Source organism: Mauremys mutica, chromosome 16 (genome assembly GCF_020497125.1).
Source record: "Mauremys mutica isolate MM-2020 ecotype Southern chromosome 16, ASM2049712v1, whole genome shotgun sequence".
Taxonomy (NCBI): Eukaryota; Metazoa; Chordata; order Testudines; family Geoemydidae; genus Mauremys; species Mauremys mutica.
The window spans coordinates 33,339,960-33,352,184 of NC_059087.1; the positions used below are offsets into that span (position 1 = coordinate 33,339,960).

General features: G+C 56.4%; 1 long non-coding RNA gene across 1 annotated transcript; it reads right to left on the minus strand.

Moving 5' to 3' along the window:
- Positions 1–4,244: 4,244 nt before the first annotated feature.
- On the minus strand, positions 4,245–10,887 carry LOC123351145. The gene is made up of 3 exons (XR_006573934.1): positions 10,827–10,887; positions 6,212–6,316; positions 4,245–5,210 (listed from the first exon to the last, which is right to left on the minus strand). It is a non-coding gene; the product is annotated as an uncharacterized LOC123351145 (long non-coding RNA).
- Positions 10,888–12,225: the final 1,338 nt, after the last annotated feature.

The following is a 12,225-nucleotide window of genomic DNA, read 5'->3' on the forward strand; positions in this document are numbered from 1 at the left end:
CGCTCCGTGCTGCCCAGCAGCTCCACCCGCATGGGGACAGAGTCGCAGCTGGGCCAGGGCTCGGCTGCAGTGTGCTGGTAGCGGATCCCACATTTGGGGGGGAGGCCAGTGCTGGGGCAACAGGGGGTGTGAGTGGGGGGTACTGGTGGGCAGGGGGGGCTCATGTCTGGGGGCGGGGGGGGGGGAGCCAAAAAAAATTTTGCTTGGGGCGGCAAAAAACCTAGAGCCAGCCCTGCTGTCACCGTATGTGTACTAGATGCCGCTGACAGAGGCGGTCCAGCAGCGCTACACAGCAGCCTGCTTTTGCTTTTGCATGACAGCAGAGATGGTTACCAGCCATATTGTACCATCTACCACACCATAAATTAGTAATAAGATGGTCATGGTTACCAGTCCTTTTGCACTGCACCATTTGCTGCTGTCATAAGTGCCCCTGGCTGCTCTTAGCGAGGGGCGCAAAAGCCAAAATTGGGAATGACTCCCTGAGTCAATCCCTCCTTTTTGGTATCTAAAAATAGAATCAGTCCTGCCTAGAATATGGGCAAGTGTACTAGAGAACCACTGTATCAGAGAACCAGAGAGCACAGCTGCTCTGTGTCAGATCCTGCATAGATTATGAGCTGTATGCTATTCACAGGGGGTGCTCCTGCAACAACCCCACCTGTTCATTCCATTCTTCCCCAGCCTTCCTGGGCTACCATAGCATTGTCCCCCCACTTGTGTGATGAAGTAATAAAGAATGCAGGAATAAGACACAGTGACTTGTTAGTGAGAAATGAGTGGAAGGCAGCCTCCAGCTGCTATGATAGTCCAGATAGGACATTAAGGAGTGTGGAGGAGAGGAGCCCAGCATCCTGCTGCTAGTCCAGGGGCAATTGAATCTTTTCTTTACACATGAAGGGTTGGGGGCTGATGAAGCTCAGCCCCCTGTGGCGATGATGACGATGGTTATCAGCCATATTGTACCATCTACCGGGAAAAATTAGGGCCAGGCACCCTTGATCGACCTAACGGATGGTAGTCTGCATGGTTACCAGTCCTTTTGCACTGCCCCATGTGGCAATAGGCTGATGATGACGACGACGGATACCAGTTGTATTGTACCATCAGCCATCCATAGCGTGGGGGGAGCAAGGATGTTGGTGTTGAGTGCTGCACCATCGCGTCTATCTGCAGCATTCAGTAAAGATAGGGTGACATGTAAAAGAGTCAAGAGAGGATTGTTTTCCCTTTCACTTCTGGGGGTGGTTGGGGGGCTGCGTATATTGCCGAGCTATGCCCTGACCCACCGCGGACACTGTTTTTGACCCTAGAAGCATTTGGAGCTCAGCCAAGAATGCAAATCCTTTTCGGAGACAGCAGGAACTGTGGGATACCTTGCGTCCTCAGTCCCCCCCTCCCTCCATGAGCGTCCATTTGAATCTTTGGCTTTCCATTACACTCGTCACGCAGCAGCGTGCTGAGTCTCTGCTATGCCGTCTGTCCGGAGATTTTTTTAAAATAATTTGGACCAGGCGTAACATTACAGTAATTCCCCTAATTACATGCAGGAGTCTCCGAGCGAGATCACCCTGAGGACGGTCACTGAAGGAGATAGAGAGCACATGCTGCGTGAAAGCCAGCACAAACCAGGGCCCTACGCAGCCGTGCTCGGGGAGCCAATGTTCCCTGAGTACCTCATGAAAGCCTGGCGCGGAAAAGTGTGCTACCACGGAGCACCCAATAAGGCAGCTCTCCCCAGGAACCTCCTGCGGAGGCTTTTCGATTACCTCCAGGAGAGGTTCGTGGAGATCTCCCAGGAGGATTTCTGTTCTATCCCCATATATAGAGAGACCTCCTTTTCACATACTTCAGATTCCTGTTATATTAAGAATAAAAGTTTACATGGTTAAAGCACTTACCGACTGCTCCTTCCCCTGATTCAGGATCCGGGTTAATGGCCGGGGAGGGTTGGTAGGGGATCTCCGTGACGGTGATGAAGAGATCCTGGCTGTCGGGGAAACCAGCGTTGTAAGTGCTGTCGCCTGCCTCGTCCTCCAGAAACTCTTCTTCATCTTCCCCGTCCGTGAACATCGCCGAGGAACTGGCCGTCGACACTGTCCCATCGTCAGAGTCCATGGTCACTGGTGGGGCAGTGGTGGCAGGCTCCGTAGCGTCCGTTTGCCGCTTTGATTTTTTGGTAGCCTTGTCTGGGGTCCTTGATTTTCACGCGGCGCTGCGTTGCATCCCGGCTGTATCCTCTGTCTCTCATGGCTTTGGAGACCTTCTCGTAGGTCTTTGCATTCCGTTTTTTGGAGCGCAGCTCCGAAATCAGAGACTCCTCGCCCCTCACTCCGATCAGATCCAAGAGTTCCCGGTCAGTCTATGCTGGGTCCCTCTTTCTATTCAGAGATTACATGAACTCCTCTGCTGGAGAGCTCTTCATCGCTGCCGGTGCTGCTGAGCTCGCCCCGATGTCCAACCACGAAATGAGATTCTAACTGTCCAGACAGGAAAAGGAATTCAAATTTTCCCGGGACTTTTCCTGTGTGGCTGGTCAGAGCATCCGAGCTCGGACTGCTGTCCAGAGCGTCAACAGAGTGGTGCAGTGTGGGATAGCTCCCGGAGCTAGTAAGTTCGATTTGCATCCACACCTAGCCTAATTCGACATAGCCATGTTGAATTTAGCGCTACTCCCCTCGTCGGGGTGGAGTACCGAATTCGAACTAAAGAGCCCGCTAGGTCGAACTAAATGGCTTCCTGGTGTGGACGGGTGCACGGTTAATTTGAATTAACGCTGCTAAATTCGAATTAAAGTCCTAGTGTAGACCAGGCCTTAGGCTCCTCTCAAGTTCTTTCCACCTATGGAATGCTCTCTGGTGATTTGCTGCCCTCCCATGGCATCCCACATTTCTAGCCAGATTTTTCCAGTCCTTTGTTCCTGTAGAACACAATGTGGCTGGAACATTAGACTGGAGGAGTTTGCAACAAAACCAGTATGCAGCATTCTGGGGTTTTGAGTACCTAAGCCCTGGCCTCTCCACTTTGTCACCATTGGGGATTTCACACCAGGAATGTGTTGGATGGAAATTTCTATTTTCATTGTCTTTGGGGAACGTGAAGTTTTTCACTTGCTGTGGCCCATGCAGTACAAGGAAGTCCTTCAGGCTATTGCTCAAGTGGGTCCACAGTCCTGGATCATCTAGATTTAAGGAACTAAACTCAGCAGCAGCTGTTTCTTGTGCCTCCACCACACTCTTCTCTGAGCTACACTTTTCTTCAGGAATGTGCATGGTTACATCCATGAGATGGAGATATGGATGCTGCAGTAGCTCCAGGTCACCTGCACTCTGACTAACTGGAAGATCAGGCATCTCCTCACCACTCACATCCTCATTGGGGCCGGAAGGCTCAGCGTGAACATGTGTGTCTCTGTATCTCAGGAGAGCTCCTTCCTGCTTAGATAGAAAAGCTTCCTTTGCTTTCTTCCTTTTTCTGAATGTTGCCCCAGGGGGGCGTTTTCTTCTTTCACTCATGACTGCTGTTCTGTGCCAGCTAGAGTGGCTCTCAACACTCACTTGAAGGGGACAAATAAGCAGGCTGGTAGCAGGGCCTGAGTGAGGGAAGATCTCAGCCTCTTAAGGGCCTAACCGGCTCCTATTACTTCAGTTGACTGTCTGTTCTCCTCAAGCGGGTTCAGGGAAGCAGCAGGAAATAGGAAGCTCCCTGATAAGCTGGTGTCAATCAGTCCAGGCACCAGCGGACTGGACTGAGGTACATAAGAGGCTCCTCCTCTCTCTCGTGGACCATTGAGTAGCCTCATGAAAACATCCCAGCTGTGGACATAGGCACCAGCAACCGATTCCCCAAGCTAAAGTCCCCTTTGCAATCCAGGGAAACAGCCTGGGTTGTCTGGAGCACAGGGTTTGGCCCATGGGGACTGCAGACCCTGCCCCTGCTGCACAGCGACTCCTGGGACCCCTCTAGCCCATCAGCACTCAGCTCTCCCGCATTCTGCTGAGCGGCTGAGATCTGGGGGAACAGAAACCCTTGGTTAGAGACGGAAAATCTCCTCCCAGGAACACTCTGTCAATGGCTGCCAGACGCCGTCCCTGTGAAACCCCAAATGTGCAGCCCCTCGGATTCCCACAGGGGAGATCTCAGCTCATTCACTTGTCACCCGTGGCCGTAGTCTCTGACAGGGGGAATGTAGAGTGGCTTTTTCCCAATGGTCCCTTCTACAGCGCCCAGAATGGGAGGAGGTTTGGCCTTGTGATGTGAGGCCTGGGTCTGAGAATCAGGGCTCCTGAAATCTGGGGCTCTGCAATGGGGTGTGGTCTAGTGAGTGGAGCTGGATTTGTTGACAGTGAGTGAGAGGGGCTTGTGCTGAAGGACCCTGGGTCAATCCCCACCAATTCCTGTGATGTCTACATGTGGCCACAATTTTACTTACCTCTCAAGGTAGGTTATTTAGCCTGGCTGACATGGAGCTGGGGGTCGTGTATGGCCAGAAGCGCCACTTGGAGGAAAGTTCTTCATTGGTCTGCCGAAGACCTAAAACCTACAGCACCAGAGCCCTTGCAATTGTCCAGAACCAGGCTCCAAATCCCTCTAGTGGCTCACAAGGTGGATAAGAGTCCTGGGGCAGCCAACCCATTGACCAAGGAGCCCCCCTTGGTAAGTAAGAGGTTGCAGGCACTGAGGCCTCGAATAGCTCTTTCTGGAGCAGGATTCACCGCAGGTGTCATGAGATGCTGGAAATGTGTCTGCGCACTCTGGAACCCAACTCATACAGACAAAAAAGGACACTACTGCTCCCAGCAGCAATCTCTCCTGCAGCTCACCTGCTAGAGATTAGGGGTCTTTCAGATCTGGATCATTCCCATGCCTCACCTCACCTTGCATCCGAAGAAGTGAGCTTTAGCTCACGAAAACTCATGCTACAATAAATTTGTTAGTCTTTAAGGTGCCACAAGTACTCCTGTTTTTTTTTTTTCACCTCACTGACATTCCCATGAGCCTCACATACTCTGCTGGAAACAAGTAGCAGGCTCTTGCCCTGTATCCATGACACGCTCACTGCAGGGGTGGGGGGGAGACAGCGCCACACCTGAGCACCGGTGGAGAGTCCTTACCTCCCCCCATCCTGGCCATGTTCCTATAGCCCAGGCGCTCGGTGTCCTGGAGCCCGTCCCGACACCACAGCTCTCTTGCCTCTCTGATGTTCAGCCCTGGGGGAGAAGGACACACCATTTGGGCCATTTGGCATTCCGGTTTCAGTGCCTGTTTCCTTCTGTTCCCATTGCTGGGTACACACTGGCCGGGGTCCTCGTGGCATCCATGGACCAATGGACTCGCAGGGTCCCCGCCAGGTGGTTTAGTACCGGAAGGGGGATTTGTTTCAGTCATCGCAGTAATCATGGGACCCTTATGGCCATTGTGCTCTGGGAGTGGGTGCCTGTTCATGGTGGCGTCTAATACCGAGAACCCCCCACCCCCACCCACTGAAGTCAGGCCCAGCTGCTGACATCCTACAAGCTTTGTGTCCTTTCCCTGTGGTTCCTGCTTCAGCTCCTGCCCTCATGATGGGCTCTGTCCCTCCACATGCCTCAATAGTTCCATTCCTGTCCCCTCACTAGCTAGCTGCCCCGTCAGGGCTGATTTCCCTGGACTGGGGGACAGAGCTGGGCTCTGAGATAAAGCAGCCAATTTCCCTGGCACTTTCACATTCACCTCCCTAATTCAGAGAGAGGGGCAGAGAAAGAGTCATCATCTAAGGTGGGGTGGGTCTCAGAGGAGGGGGCTTCTTTCTGTAGGGTCCCATTGCCCAGCTGAGGAAGTCTCAAAGGAGGGGTGGGCTTGTTTCTATTGGGGTTCCTCTGCCCCGCTACAGTGGGTCTAAATAAGAGGCCTTAGCTCTAGAGGCGTCCCAATGGCCAGCGGGAGCTAGCCTCCGAGAGGCTCGTTTCCATGGGGTCCCATTGCCCAGCTGGGTTTCTTACCCCTCTTCTGCAGGAAGAGCCTGTGCAGCCCATAGATCTCGCCCCTGGCTGAGCACTCGCTGCCTAGCTGCTCCAGAATAACAAGGGCCCGGAGGCCAGGCACAAATCTGCCAGCCACTGCCCTATGGAATGCAGTCCCTTACGGACCCAGGGGGGACCAATTAGCCAAGGGATGAGGAACTTGACTCAAGCCCTGACTCTGCAGGATACTGGGGTCAAAGGTCACTTACCTCAAATGCAGGCAGGGAGGTGGCAAATTTGAGCAGGGCAGCACTGCTCTGTATGGCCCTGGCTCTCTCCTGGGTTTTTTTGGAGAGGACCCTGAAATGGATGTGCTGCGGGAAAAGGAGACAGGGGAGGGTCAGCGGGCAGGCGTACGTGCTCTACAAAGGAGCCTCTTCCCCTCTCCATGGGGCTGAGACTTTGTGCTCAGGGTGGAAGAATAGCTAATTGGAAAAGGGGACTCATGACACTGCCCACGTCTTGCTGGGCACAAGCTCATTGTCTCTCCAGGCTGGGACAATGGTCAGTCTTGGGGCTGGTCTATTTACTCTGAAACGCCTGATCCATGAACATGCCCTTGACCCCCCCCCCCTTGACCCCAGCTGTAAAGGACTTGGTAGCATGGATGGAACAGCCGTGAGGACAAAAGCTCTGGCCCAGGGGAGCTGGGGGCTGAAGGGAGAATGTTGATGGATTCCCCTCTCCTCTTCCTGCCACCAGAGCTCCTCCGACTTCCCCAAGGCAGGCGACTTTGTGCTGCAGCTGGGTCTCTATGTATCTCACCCAGCCAATAACATCAGCCGGCAAGCCAGGGGCGAGATCTATGGGCTGCACAGGCTCTTCCTGCAGAAGAGGGGTAAGAAACCCAGCTGGGCAATGGGGCTGTGGGGCTCACGTTTGAGAACCGTGGCAGGGAACGGGGGCCTGTGGGGGATGGGTTAGAGACCTGTGGCAGGGAATGGGGGCCTGTGGGGGATGGGTTTGAGCTCTGTGGTAGGGTTTGGTGTGCTCTGGGGGATCGGTTTGAGTTTTGTGGCAGGGAATGGTGGGCTATAGTGGTCGGGTTTGAACGCTGTGGCAGGGAACGAGTTGGCTCTGATGGGGCTGTGGGGGATGGGTTTCATCGCTGTGGAAGGGAATGGAGGGCAGTGGGGAATGGGTTTGAGCGCTGTGCTGAGGAAATAAGGTGGCTGTGATGGGGCTCTGGGGGATGGGTTTGAGCGCTCTGGCAGGGAATGGGCAGCTGTGGGGGTGGGTTTGAGTGCTGTGGCAGGGAATGGGGGCTGTGGGGGATGGGTTTGAGCGCTGTGGCAGGGAATGGGGTCCTGTGGGGGATGGGTTTGAGGTCTGTGGAAGGGAATGGGGGGCTGTGGGGTCGGGTTTGAGCGCTGTTGCACAGAATGGGGTCCTGTGGGGGATGGGTTTGAGCGCATTGGCAGGGAATGTGGGGCTGTGGGAGATGGGTTTGAGCGCTGTGGCAGGGAATGGGGGCTGTGGGGGATGGGTTTGAGCGCTGTGGCAGAGAATGGGGGACTGTGGGGGATGGGTTTCAGCACTCTGGCAGGGAATGGGGGGCTGTGGGGTGGGTTTGAGTGCTGAGGCAGGGAATGGGGAGCTGTGGGGGATGGGTTTCTGCGCTGCCGCATAGATCTCGGCGGCTGTGATGGGGTTGTGGGGGATGGGTTTGAGCGCTGTGGAAGGGAACGGGGGGATGTTAGGGAAGGGTTTGAGCGCTGTGGCAGGGAATGGGGGGCTGTGTGGGATGGGTTTGAGAGCTGTGCGAGGGAATTAGGCGGCTGTGATGAGGCTGTGGGGGATGGCTTTGAGGTCTGTGTATGGGAATGGGGGGCTGTGGGGGATTGACTTGAGCGTTGTGGTAGGGAACGAGGCAGCTGTGATGGGGCTGTGGTGGATGGGTTTGAGCGCTGTGGAAGGAAATGGGGGGCTGTGGGGGATGGTTTTGAGCTCTGTGGTAGGGTTTGGTGTGCTGTGGGGGATCGGTTTGAGTTTTGTGGCAGCGAATGGGGGGCTATGGTGGTCGGGTTTGAGTGCTGTGGCAGGGAATGGGGGCCTATTGGGAATGGGTTTGAGGGCTGTGGAACGGAATGGGGGCTGTGGGGGTGGGTTTGAGTGCTGTGGCAGGGAACGATTTGGCTGTGATGGAACTGGGGGAATGGGTTTCATCGCTGTGGAAGGGAAAGGAGGGCTTTGGGGTCAGATTTGAGGGCTGTGGCAGGTAATGGGTGGCTGTGGGGGATGGGTTTGACCGCTGTGGCAGGGAATGGGGGACTGTGGGGGATGGGTTTGAGCAGTGTGGCAGGGAGTGGGTGGCTGTGGGGGATGGGTTTGAGCGGTGTGGCAGGGAACGAGGCGGCTGTGATGTGGCTGTGGGGGATGGGTTTCAGGTCTGTGGCAGTGAATGGAGGACTATGAGGGATGCGTTTGAGGGCTGTGGCACGGAATGGGTGGCTGTGGGGGATGGGTTTGAGCGCTGTGGCAGTGAATGGAGGCCTATGAGGGATGGGTTTGAGCGCTGTGGCAGGGAATGGGGGACTGTGGGGGATGGGTTTGAGCAGTGTGGCAGGGAATGAGGCAGCTGTGATGGGGCTGTGGGGGATGGGTTTCAGGTCTGTGGCAGGGAATGGAGGGCAGTGGGGGATGGGTTTGAGCGCTGTGCGAGGAAACAAGGTGGCTGTGATGGGGCTGTGGGGGATGGGTTTGAGGGCTGTGGCAGGAAATGGGGGGCTGTAAGGGATGGGTTTGAGTGCTGTGGCAGGGAGTGTGCGGATGTGGGGGATGGGTTTGAGTGCTGTGGCAGGGAACGAGGTGGCTGTGATGGGACTGTGGGGGATGGGTTTGAGCGCTGTGGCAGGGAATGGGGGGCTGTGGGGGATGGGTTTGAGCGCTCTGGCAGGGAATGGGGGGCTGTGGGGGTGGGTTTGAGCGCGGTGGCAGGGAATGGAGGGCTGTGGGGGATGGGTTTGAGCGCTGTGGCAGGGAATGGGGGGCTGTGGGGGATGGGTTTGAGCGCTCTGGCAGGGAATGGGGGGCTGTGGGGGATGGGTGTGAGCGCGGTGGCAGGGAATGGAGGGCTGTGGGGGATGGGTTTGAGCGCTGTGGCAGGGAACGAGGCGGCAGTGATGGGGCTGTGGGGGATGGGTTTGAGCGCTGGGAATGGGGGGCTGTGGGGGATGGATTATAGGGCTGTGGCAGAGAATGGGGGTCTGGTGGGATGGGTTTGAGCGGTGTAGACGGGAATCGGGGGCTGTGGGGGAAGGGTTTGCGGGCTGTGGCAGGGAATGGGGATCTGTGGGGGATGGGTTTGAGCGCTGTGGCAGGGAATGAGGCGGCTGTGATGTGGCTCTGGGGCATGGGTGTCAGCGCTGTGGCAGAGAATGGGGGGCTGTGGGGGATGGGTTTGAGAGCTGTGCGAGGGAATGGGGTCCTGTGGGGTATGGGTTTGAGGTCTGTGTATGGGAATGGGGGGCTGTGGGGGATGGGCTTGAGCGTTGTAGTAGGGAACGAGGCAGCTGTGATGGCGATATGGTGGATGGGTTTGAGCGCTGTGGAAGGAAATGGGGGGCTGTGGGGAATGGGTTTGAGCTCTGTGGTAGGGTTTGGTGTGCTCTGGGGGATCGGTTTGAGTTTTGTGGCAGGGAATGGTGTGCTATGGTAGTCGGGTTTGAGGGCTGTGGAACGGAATGGGGGGCTGTGGGGGATGGGTTTGAACGCTGTGGCAGGGAACGAGTTGGCTGCGATGGGGCTGTGGGGGATGGGTTTCATCGCTGTGGAAGGGAATGGAGGGCAGTGGGGGATGGGTTTGAGCGCTGTGCTGAGGAAATAAGGTGGCTGTGATGGGGCTCTGGGGGATGGGTTTCAGCGCTCTGGCAGGGAATGGGCAGCTGTGGGGGTGGGTTTGAGCGCTGTGGCAGGGAATGGGGGGCTGTGGGGGATGGGTTTGTGGGCTGTGGCAGGGAATGGGGGGCTGTGGGGGATGGGTTTGAGCGCTGTGGCAGGGAATGGGGGGCTGTGGGGGATGGGTTTGCGGGCTGTGGCAGGGAATGGGGGGCTGTGGGGGATGGGTTTGAGCGCTGTGGCAGGGAATGGGGGGCTCTGGGGGATGGGTTTGCGGGCTGTGGCAGGGAATTGGGGGCTGTGGGGGAAGGGTTTGCGGGCTGTGGCAGGGAATGGGGGGCTGTGGGGGATGGGTTGGAGCGCTGTGGCATGGAATGTGGGGCTGTGGGGATCGGGTTCGAGCTCTGTGGCAGGGAACGAAGCAGCTATGATGGGGCTATGGGGGATGGGTTTGAGCGCTGTGGCAGGGAATGGGGGGCTGTGCGGGATGGGTTTGAGCGCTGTGGCAGGGAATGGGGGGCTGTGGGGGATGGGTTTGTGGGCTGTGGCAGGGAATGGGGGGCTGTGGGGGATGGGTTTGAGCGCTGTGGCAGGGAATGGGGGGCTCTGGGAGATGGGTTTGCGGGCTGTGGCAGGGATTGGGGGCTGTGCGGGAAGGGTTTGAGCGCTGTGGCACGGAATGGGGGGCTGTGGGGGATGGGTTGGAGCGCTGTGGCATGGAATGTGGGGTTGTGGGGATCGGGTTAGAGCCCTGTGGCAGGGAATCTGGGGCTATGGGGGATGGGTTTGCGGGCTGTGGCAGGGAATCTGAGGCTATGGGGGATGGGTTTGCGGGCTGTGGCAGGGAATGGGGGGCTGTGGGGGATGGGTTTGGGGGTTAGGAGGGCTCAATGGCTGTGGTGGAGCACACTGGGTCAGCGCATTCAGCTGTTAACCCAAAGGATGGTGATTTGAGCCCACCCAGGGACGGTATTGACCCTATACTACCTCCTTGGACCCTCAAAGGAACCCTTTTGCCGCTTCCGAGCTGTCCCTGCTGGCCTCAGTGTGTTCAGCTGGTGGCCCGAAGTGTGCGCTGGCTGCGACACAAAAATCCATCTCCCAGCAGCCATGCCGGGGGCTCGGGCTTAATCCTCAAGGCCGAGCGCAAAACCCTTCTGCCGGGCATCTTTTGCTCCCTTTCCGCTTCTGCCCAAGCAGCAAGGGAGAAACAGAGGGGACATGCCGGCTCTAAGGGTATGTCTACGGGGAGCGATCGGTTTATCAGGGATCGATAGATCGCTTCTCATCTAGACGTGATATATCAATCCCCGAACGCACTCCCATCAACCCCAGAACTCCACCAGGGCGAGCGGCGGTAGCGGAGTCGACAGGGGGAGCCGCGGCCGTCGATCCCACGCCGCGAGGACGGGAGGTAAGTCGAAATAAGAGACTTCGACTTCAGGCAAGCTATTCCCCTAGCTGAAGTTGTGTATCTTACATCGATCCCCCCCCCCCACCCCCAGGCCTAGGAGTGCCTCCCTCCCACTTCCCTGTTGGCTGCTGTGATAAATGGGGGGGCGGGCGTAGCTCCCTTTTGTGGACACCCAGCCAGCCAGTTAGCTATAAAGTCCCTCTTGGTGGCTGTTCTCTGCTTGTTTTACCTGTAAAGGGTTAAAAAAGCCTCCCTGCATAGGTAAAAGAAAGGGAGTTGGGCCTCTGATCAAAAGAGCCAATGGGAGGGCTTTTTAAAAATGGAAAAAAACCCTGCCACTCTGATTTGGGAGCAATTTCCACTCCTTTTCCATGGATGCAGGTGAGGTAATGAATTGGGCCCTCTGGTTTTTCTCTCGGACTGACCCACCTTGCCCCATCCCAAGATAAGGTGCAGGGCCAATCATGGAAGAACAGTGTCAGGGGAGGCAAAGGGCCTGATTCTGATCTCAAGTTTGGTGTAAAACAGGAGTAACTCGATGGATGCCAATGTTGGGACATTAGTGTAAATGAGACCAGAATCTATCTCTGTGGTTGCCTGGTAAATTTCATTCCCCATTCAGGGCAATTGCTTCCTCCTCCTATTCGCGTAAGGGATTTGCTCCTTAAAATAGGACAAAAGGAAAGGGGAAAGAAATGGTGACTGACAGAATAAGAAGCTTAAGCCTGCAAAGCAGGAAGGTCACATCAAGCCTGGGACGCTAAGAGCCAAGGTCAGCGAAGAGCAGGGCGCTTGGTGCCAAGGTCACTCAGAGACAGAAAATGAGAGTGTGACGCACTGGGACTGTTCTTACTGTCAGGGCCGGCTCCAGACCCCAGTGCGCATTTTCCCGGCAGGGCGGCAGGCGGCTCCGGCGGACCTTCCGCGGTCAGGCCTGCGGGAGGTCCACCGGAGGCGCGGGACCACCGGACC